The following is an 8,444-nucleotide window of genomic DNA, read 5'->3' on the forward strand; positions in this document are numbered from 1 at the left end:
CCAAAGGGAAGCATGGTTGAATCTGACCAATGGGCCAAACAAAGGAACTGTCCCGGGGCTTGTTGTAAGTCTAAAAGCCTGTTTTGTGGTGACTGAAAGTCAAAAAACACGCCCGCCAGATAGCAGACCCCTCTGTGGGGGGTCAAGAATGCGGCCAAGGTGGTGGTTTAAAAGCCATAAACGCCCAAACACCAGCCTTTCATTGGTCAAGGATTCCTCTGACCCCAGACCTGTCATCAAGGCTATTTAAGCCCGAGAGACCTCCTCGTCTACCTTCGCACCTGCTCACACATCCCACCCGGCTGGATGTTCTGGACCTCGGATGTGGCCCTGACCCACCGACGACGCACGACCAAGGATTTATAGCACGGCACAAAAGGCCTGCTTTTTCCTGCGATACCTCCACCAGGCAGACATCGCACGCAGAGGACAGTTTGGAACTTCAAAAACCCGTTAATTCTGATCAAGCCCTGGCTCACAGGACCGCCAGCTAACCCAGGCAGCTCACCCGCAACTCTTTCTTCATTTTCCTTTGGACCGTTGTAGACAGACAACTTAACAGATGTTAACGGCAAACAAAGACTGTTTAATTATTGTTAATGTGCTGATGTTGTTTTATTGATTACTGTGTATTGTGATGTTGATTTGATTACTGAGGTTTACTGTTAGTAACTGTGTCTTTGATATGAGACCAGTGCTAAGGTGATGTTAGTTTAATGCTTACATGTTCTTATCTATTCTGTTTTTGTTCATTACATCTTTATTACTCTTCCTTTTTAACTTGGCATCTCGTATATCTTATAATAATTCAATTCACATCAACATTTCTGGTTTATCACTATTAAGTTACACTGTTGATTGAGTATGATTCTATTAATATCCTCCGCTACATTCTCTTTATGTTCTCCTTAAAGTAAGATTGTTTTTTTTATTATTTGTGTGTTTTTACTCTGTTGCTTTTATTTATAATCTGTGTATTATAATGTTTTGTGTTTTTACCATATTGTTGGCCTATATTTAATTTCGTTACAAATGTAGTTGTAGTGTTACCAACTTTTTTCTTTATGGTAGATACTTCCCCTCATAAGTCTTCTCTACTCTCTAGCTTTAATTTTTTTTATTATTATGATTTTTGGTGATAATTATTAATTTTAATTTTATATATCTTAATGTCTGATTTAATTAGTTTATGTGTTAATTTTAATTGGATGACTGTTTCTGATTGCTGATTATTGGTTTATCTTTCTCCTTTTATTTTTAAGTGTTGTGGCCTTTCCGAGGATACTTTTTTTAATTATTTTTTTAATTATATTATGTCTTATTTTCTATTATCTTTTGCTAATTATAATTTTTGATTACCATTAATTGATAAACTATTACAAGTTTAGACACTACCCTACGTCGTAGAGCCTGACAGGAATCAAAAGATTTATTGGAAGAAGGATACTCAAATATGCGCACAACACACACATGAAAGAGTCTCTGGTGTCAGTAAGAACGCTTCTGCAGTGTCTGGAGAACTGGAGCTGTGAAAGAAGCATTCTCCCAAGACGACAGGAAATTAGATGTTTATGATAGGAGGTAATGAGGTTAGAATGGATTCTGAGAGCCATTTGTTTTTAATCAGCCAGATTATGAAGAAAAACATTTGCTTCAACTTCATGTCCAGAGTGGCTGGAGTGGCCTTGATCTCTGACGTTCTCAGAGGATTTGTGAAGTGTCAGATTTTAAATAGCACACTAGAGGTCTTCAGGACACCTGGATTTAGACAGAGGGGATGAAGAAAAGCAGGGAGATGAGACATTGGCGGGTCCTCTTCCACAGAGCCATGTTAAACCGCCATGTCTCTGCATTTTTTGCGAAAGTATAACGCCACTGTAGTTTCTCTAACACACTTGAAAGGTGGTTGCAATCTGCAATTTTACCACTAAATAGGGCTAAATAAGACACTGCTAACCCACCAGTTCAGCTGCTTACATGATTTCCTCCTTTATTTTGTTTTTTTTTTGAAGAACTAATTTAGATGTAAAGCCAAGTGTTTTCCTGGTTTTTGTTTTGTCTCAGAGTTGTTGAAAGATCAATATAAAGTTAATCACAGCTGCACAATTTCTTAACATATATGACTATATTGTGGATGCATGACTACCACAGCATAGTCCTTGTGTGTCAGTGTTTCTGGGCCTCATCAGGAAAACCATAAAGCGATATCTGTATCTGTTTCAATTCACAAGTTCTTTTTTGTTTGCTTGTCTGTTTGTCTTTTTTATTTATATACAAAAATATGCAGTAAGGTGTTCCAAAATCTAATCGGACCCTTTAAGGCTGTAGGAAAAATTTGTGCTACAAGCACTAAGTTTCTGTCATGGTTTGAGCTTTATAGTACATTGAAGTTGCCTAGAGAAAAGTAATTCTATCTGAGTGGTGTGAGGGAAACAATCAAATTTGGGACACATTCAGCTACAGTGTGAATGTAACACAAAAGGAATGAGCCATCACTTGTAGTGTACCAGGTCTGAGGTAGGCTGCACAAACAACTAGGTGTTCGTGGAGAAATGGAAGCTCGCACAGCTTGAAAGATACAGGTGAGATGCTTAGGAGCTAACAGAAAAATTACAACTACAACAAAAAAAAACAACTGGTAGAAACAAAACTGAAAACAGAAATGTTTTTACATTAAAGTATTATCTTCACGACTGAGGACACAAATGTAGCACAAAGTGAGGAAAATCTTCTATCAAGGTGGTCTGTGAATGTGCAATGTGCAAAAACCAAAGCGGAGCTCCCTGACCTTCTAAGCACTCATTTACAATTCAGACATGATTGTAAAAAGACTTTATGTAAATCAACCGTGTGCACACACCACCTTTTTAGGGTTGCCTCAAGTGAGCAAAGTGAAAAAGCACAAATAAATTGGATAAATCAATAATGTCATTGGAAGTTGTTCTTTTTTTCGTGTTAAATTGTACAGAGGAGCAACAGAAAGCATCCTGACTGGAAACCTCACAAACATCATGGGATGTGCATGGCCCAGGACAGGAGGACTATGCAGCGGGTGATTAAAACCACCCAGAACATTATTGGTACTCAGATACCCAGAATTAGGGATATTGCTGAGGTGAGGTGCCTGTGCAGAGACCAAAGGATACCAAAAGACCACCCTAGTGTTTTCCCAATTAGGGATGGGACGGTATACAATATTATTGTGTAAAATACTGAATTTATTGTGGTGAATTTCTATGGCCATCACCTTGGCTGAAGGCTTGGCTTGCCTGTTGTATCCACCACAAAAAAGCTAAAAATAGTAAATAATAATAAATGGAATAGTATAGATTCTGAAAATAAAGAACAGAGAAGTGAGGTGCTTACCTCTGATGCAATACATTCCCATTACTTTCTTAACAAAATGTAAGGTAAAGTGATGCCAGTATGTTTTAGTGCCATTTTAAAAGCATGAAGTATATTTTCATAATTATCACGCTAGTTACAATAACAAGATTTTGACTTTGTTACCAATATCAAGTCTAGTATCACGACAGTAGATACCAAAATTATGCTTGAAACTGAAATTATATTGATTTGATACTTGATAAGGGTTGTACATACAGTATAATTATACATACAGATACAGTATGCTGCTGCGACACAGTGTACAAAATAGATTTTCAATAAACTGTCTAATCTTATTTCATACTTATTATAGCAAATTGCAACTCTGTGGTTATATTGGGTCATGTTACGCATTAGACCTGCCCTGCACAATAGTGTATTATAGTTCCAAAACAGCAAACCATGATTCTGTCATTTCAACTTAAACCTTACTCCAGAAACTCAATCAAGTGGCTGGTAGCCTGATGCTTTTTAGCTATTTAACTGCTTTAAAAAGCACTGAAATAAGACCCCCAAATAACTGAAGCTTAATACAATGTCGGCGAGCAACATTATATTAGGCACAAGTTAAAGCGGGAGTTGTGTTCAATGTTCAACTTGAGCGAAAAATGTAATTCTATCGCAGGGTTTTTGTGAGTAGCATAAAAGGGTAGAAACATTTTAAGGTGAGGTAAGTGATGTAGCAAGTTATAATGCTACCTAGGTTGTGGGTCAGCCGACCAGTTTAGACTGCAATACTCCCAACTCTCCTGCTACTATAGCTAACATCACAACAACAGCATGTCTTGGCAAAGTAAAAAGTAGGCTCAATGACTGAGGGTAAGTCATATAACGTTACCTCACACACAAATAACAAGTTAGTTTTGTGTGGTTCGGTCCGATCCAGTATGTTTAATTCCCATTTACAGAGTCACGGCTGTGTACAAACTGTTTTTTGTTTTTGTCAGCACACACATCAGAAATCTAGCAGACTGTGGGGAGATATTTGTTGAATTTAAAAAAAAAGTGTATTTGAATTGCATTACCCAGAATCACAAACCACACCTTTAATCTTGCTATACATTTGTATTTTAAAATGATGAATCTACCTTGTACCTTGTAAGATGTAAAGGGACTTTATGGAAAGCAGTCAGTGCATGGATTCACTTCTAAAATTGATTTAACAAAACTGTAGCACTGCAAGGTATGCAGATTGGATTTAAATACTTCCTGCATAAGAAATGTTAAATCTTTTCCGCTTCCTGTCTTTACAGAGAGGTTTTTGTGGCACCTCCATTATCCAAAAACACTCAAGCTGTGTATCTAATTAATTTATTTTATCTTGACCACTTAGTCCCTCTTTTAAAGAGTCTGACCTTTCCATAACATCTGCAAGGACCATCGTGCAAAAAGCAAGGCTGACCTTTATTAGGCATTTTCTTTCTCAGCAGGCCATCAATTAACCTTCAATAAGGCAGGGACAGCATGAAACACATACTAGAAAAAATAACTCTCCTCACAGGCTTTTTAAAAAATCATAAAAGAAGCAAAGATTTTTTTTCATGTATACTTATTTATTTAATTCAGTTATTTTTGTCAAAAGCCCAGCAAACAAAAACTCAGCTTGTAGCAACATTGAAGTTTCATACTTTTGTTTTTGTGCATCATATCTAATAAGGCTTTGAATCATAACTCATGTAGGGTTCTCATTGTAGATGCATGGTAACAGTCCCGGGTTGTACAAGCATTGTAACATCAACCAAAAGGGTAGTAATATTTCATGTACTTTCAAAAGAGTGAGCTTTAGGGAAGAAAAATTAAGTGAGAGAGCACTTGTAAAGTTTCAACACTTGATTACCATTGTTTAATACTCCTTGGTAAAACATCCGTTGCTTGATTGATTTTTTTTCTCTCCTTCCTCATTTAATGCATGAACCTGTGCAGTAACAACAGTACTTAATTGTGGGAGGAAGAGGCATCATATGCAGAACACATTCACAGTAAGGATCTCTGAGGCACAGTGAAGTGAGTTAAAAGGACAACTTCTACATTATCACACGTTTACATTGGTGTTGTTCATTTTGTGAGAGTGGGAGGATTTTAATGCAGCAATGAAGATAGGTCATTTTTTAAATTAAAATTAAGCAGTCCGGCAAAGGAGCGCTAATTGGAGGCAACATTTTGAGTAATTATATACACAGAATGGTTATACTGTGTGACTGATGATATATTACTTTCAGTTTTTTTTAAACAAATTACCACACTTTCTTCCCTGGAAATGTTTGGTTTTCTTGCCGACTTTGAGTTGTTATTTATTGTTCACCCCAGTTCAGTGTTATTGGTCGAAATCTGTTAAAGGAGCATGTTAAGAACATTCAAAAACTGAACTAACATTATTCACGGAATGTGACAAAGTAACTATAATGTTATGTCAAAGATGTCTATGTATTTTGTTGCAAAACCACCATGACACATCAGCTTCAGTGTGAATGCTCTTTTAAGGTTTCTGGAACTGCAGAAGTTAATTGAACACCAATATTCTTGATGAGACTGTAAAAATGCAAATCATGTGAGCAGGTTAGGTATTACCATAATTTTTGCACTGATAGCATGAGTACGGAAGCATATTGCATTCACTTCAAAAATAAAAAATAAAAAACTCTGTTGTATGTTTTTTTAATTTTCTTCTGTTTTTCTGACTAATTTTTTTTTCTGTTTTACAGAGTCATTTTTTCTGTTTTTGGGAGTAATTTCTTCTGTTTTTCTGACTAATTTTTAAAGCTGTCTTTTAGGTGGTGAGCTAAAAGCAGGCTTTGAGGCATCACTGTTATACTTCTTCATTCAAACACAATATAGAGTGGGGCAATACATCACCCAGAAAACATCCGGTAAATCAGTGTCAAGTGATAACTGTCAGATGGTAGAGACCATATTTCTTTACACCTAGTTTCAAAGAGCTCTGAATACTGAAAAAATTTGAGTTAAAAAAAAAATCCAAACTGCTATATGGATGATTTGTTCCATGTATGTTTATTGTAGATCAGGGGTTTCCTTAATGGACCACTTTTCTATCATTTAGTAAACTGACGACCCTTGACTAAGTGACATATTTTGTGGATATTTCATATTATATTCCATAATGTACAATTAACAAGTGTAAAACGAGTAATTTGGATGAATTTAAAGCAAATTATTTCCTGTTCAAGGAACTTTTTATACAATTCTCTGTATGAGGCTATGTATGAGGATTTGCATGTATTTTTCATTTTTAACAATTATCCATACTTAATAGGCTTCTCTTTTGACAAATATTGTCCCTGATGCTTGGCCATTGTTCTATTAGGCAATTTACTAGAAAATGTACTTTACTTGCCAAACCAAACCAAACCAAATGCTGAGATATTGGTCTACTGTGTATAGTTTTATTTAATTCACCTTGTGATGTTTAGATGGACTTTGCCCCATCTACAGTATAGCATGTTGACAGTTAGTATTGTCAGCGAATTTTATGACATAGCATCAACAAGGTGATCCTCAGAGTGCCATGAGCTCCTTTAATTTTATCCTCGGGGCGCAGGAATAATGCTGTAATTATATCAAAATGTGCACACAGATGTAGTTGTAGTGTATAAAAAAGTAGCCTGAGAGGCAAATGTTCCTTCTTCCCTCAAATTCTTTCTGCTGAACCACGGGCATGTCAGAGTTGCTACAGACTTTATTGAGGGCGATGGGTGTGAGAGATTACAGCCATTAATATAGATTTGGATGTTACTCACATTACTCCAGAGCAATGGGTAAGCCCAAAGGCTCAGGCCAAGGGTGTATTATAAAGTCTGTTAATATGTGGGGGTGCGAATTGATGCTTGATAAATCTCCAAGTGTTTGTGCAGACTGAGTGGTCATAGGCTTCCCTTAGTCAGTTCTTGTATTGATGTCAGGCATGTGATGACAGTTTTTGGTTAAGGAGACAAGAGAGAGGAAGCAGACTGGGCTGCATCAATCCTCCATTCAGGACAATGCAGGTGGCAACCTAATGTATATTTTATTATGATAATTCTGCCTGAAAATATCACTGCTTTGCAGAGAGTGTGAAAAACCAGGGGTATATATAGGCAGGTGATACTATGACATACACAATATTATGTAAGATTGCAGACAGTCTTCTTTATGGTAAAAATCTCCTCATTCTCTCTGGTCAAACTCCCGTTATTCTTAGTTTCATCCCAACATGCACCTATTTTCTGAAAATTTCACATTGTGCTTATTTGCATTTAGTTTTCAGCTTCATTAATATGGATCCTGTTTAATAACAGAAACTGGTTTTCTGAAAGTATAATTCCCTGAGCTGAAGGGAGTTCCACACTGAAACTAATGACAGTAAGTGACAGCTAGCCACCATTTACTGAACATTCCTAATGTTCATATTGTTATCAGCCTAGTGCTTTTAGACTTCTGAAGCAGACACATATTGATTGGAGTCCCACCAACCAAAGAGACAAGCTCCTTAGCTCATCCTTTCCAAAAGCAGCTATGTCTCCGCTACCTGGCATTCATATCAATAGTGAAATGCTCTTTATTTGAGATCTAAATTGACTTTTTCCCAGGGCAGCAATAGTCATGCACTTTTTGCATACGGTTCTATTTTTCTACCAGCGTTTTCTTCAGAGGAAAATTATTCCATTGTGTGCAGGGAGGAAGAGAAAAGGGAAAGTGAGGTGCTGATAGTTTTCAGGTAGTCTTACATAGATAAATTATATTAAGAAACCCTCTCCAATGACTCCAGCTTGAGTCAGTGATTTAAAACACATCTTTGCTCCTTTCATGTTACCCTATCCTTTTCCTGCCATGAACACTGTATCAGTGCAGCTCGCTGTCTTTGTTTTTTCATCGTTTTTGCCCTCTGCAGGCATGACCAAATGTTGGCCTGATTTTTATTCCCTTAATATGGATTCTTTGGTGTAAAAGGGAAATTAAATAAGTGGTGAAAAGAGGACAAGGTACGTTTTATCAGTCTGTTTTCTGGGAATAATTGACACAAGCAGAACCCAGAAACAAGCCGTTTTTTCGTTAGCTTGTTT

Source organism: Morone saxatilis, unplaced genomic scaffold (assembly GCF_004916995.1).
Source record: "Morone saxatilis isolate NCDOM2014 unplaced genomic scaffold, NCSU_SB_2.0 Contig20, whole genome shotgun sequence".
Classification (NCBI taxonomy): Eukaryota; Metazoa; Chordata; class Actinopteri; family Moronidae; genus Morone; species Morone saxatilis.